Here is a 2,211-nt window from a genome sequence, read left to right on the forward strand (position 1 = left end):
CATGGAGTCTGGTGGAGATATGCTGCTCTATACACACTAAAAGTAGTGATTATTTACATGGAGTCTGGTGGAGATATAGAGAGATAGATAGATAGATAGATATTGATCCCACTAAAATAGTCCTCATGTTGTCCTCATTTTGTCCTCATGTTGCCCTCATGTTGTCCTCATTTTGTCCTCATGTTGTTGTCATGTTGTCCTCATGTTGTCCTCATGTTGTCCTCATGTTGACCTCATGTTGTCCTCATGTTGTCCTCATGTTGTCCTCATGTTGCCCTCACGTTGCCCTCACATTGTCCTCTTGTTGTCTTCATGTTGTTCTCATGTTGTCCTCATGTTGTCCTATATCAATGTTCTTTTTAATTCCCCAAAATAACATGATTGATTCCACCCAACGCTCTTTGCCAAGTACAAATCTCTACTTTCATTAATTTTGGGGTGTACCCAACAAACCTCATTTTTTGAGGTTTATCGAACATCAATTTTCAACAATAACTGTAAAACTAAAGTTAATAAGTTGGCGTTACTTAGTGTTAAAAAACATAAAAAAAGTGACAAACATTGGAGGAAAAAAGCGTCAAAAATGTTGAAAAAAGGGACAAAAAAGTAAAAAAGGATTAAAAAACAATAAAAAGCATCAACAAAAGACAACGCGAGGGTTAAGGTTTGGCTTCCACATACACACCACACACAGAACATGCCCTGCTGCGTGACGCTGTCCTAACTCCATCTGCCGTCTCCATCTGAGCTGACGGAGTATTGGTTTTGCATCGATCTGAGACATGTCGCCGGCCGAGGGGACGAAAGGACGGCGCGAGAGCGAGGCGGCTGCAGACGTTCATGTCCGTGATCACATCGAGTGAAATTGAAAGACAGAGGTGAGCTGATCCGAGGGAATCAATCACGCTCGCCACTTTTCCTCTGAGCTCTTCATTACGGAGCATCATTGACTCATTTTCCCGCGGAGAGCTCAGCGCGGCGCGGCGAGCCGGTCCCACATCGCAGCGTGATCTCAGATCTCGAGTCAATATTGCATTTTCAGAGTGGGTGAACATATGGCTCTCCGCCACGGACTGAAGTTTTCTTCTGTTATCTGTAACACTTCTTCGTCTCCGCGCTCGGCATTGAACTCATCATCTATTTATCTGGGCGCGGATCATTAGTCTGAGACGCGAGTTATCGTCGAGTTAGAGCTGCGACATCTGCTGTGCGGACGATGATCACACGGATGAGAAGACATCGGAATGGAGTTAGTGTCCTCGGCGCCGACGACTTTCTGTATTTATTTACATTTATAGGGCTGCTGCTGCGTGGGTGGAGGGAATTAAAAAGAACTTAATTGCACACACGCACACACACACACACACACACACACATACAGACACACACACACACACACACACACACACACACACACACACACACATACAGACACACACACACACACACACACACACACACACACACACACATACAGACAGACACACAAACAGCTTGGAGTAAACATGCATCAGTTCCAGAAAAACAAGTTATAGATCAGTTCTCCTGAACTCACATCTGACTTTATTTAGATAGATAGATAGATAGATAGATAGATAGATAGATAGATAGACAGATAGATATATAGATAGACAGATAGACAGATAGATAGATAGATAGTGTTCCAGCAGCATTATCAGTCCCACGGCACAGAATCACACATATGATAAAATACTAGGATACAATATAGATGAAATAATAACAATAATAGGATTAAAAGAGAAGAACTAATATTTAAATATATACAGGATGGGAACACTTAAATAATATGATATATGTGAGTAGACAAATTGTGCAGGGTGCATTTATTATTATTATTATTAAGTATTATTGTTATGTTATCATTATTATTACGTAATTATATTAGAGTTGCCAGCCGAGGCCCGTGGGTAGCGCCTGGTAGAGCGCCCCGTGTCCAGAGGCTTAGTCCTTGCTCAGCCCCGACCCGCTGCTGGATGTGGTTCCCTTTCGCCCCCCTTTTAGAATCAGAACCAGCGTTATCTGCCAGGAATGAGGACACATGCTCACACTGTGCCTACTCATACAAAACAACTACAACAATGTACACATTGATATATGCACAATGTCTACACACTAATATATAAACACTAACATATACACATCACTAACAGGGACGTTGTAGAGCGTCCTCTGGTGGACAGACTATGCAAC

The sequence above is a fragment of the Etheostoma cragini genome, chromosome 1 (assembly GCF_013103735.1).
Source record: "Etheostoma cragini isolate CJK2018 chromosome 1, CSU_Ecrag_1.0, whole genome shotgun sequence".
In the NCBI taxonomy this organism is placed as follows: Eukaryota; Metazoa; Chordata; class Actinopteri; order Perciformes; family Percidae; genus Etheostoma; species Etheostoma cragini.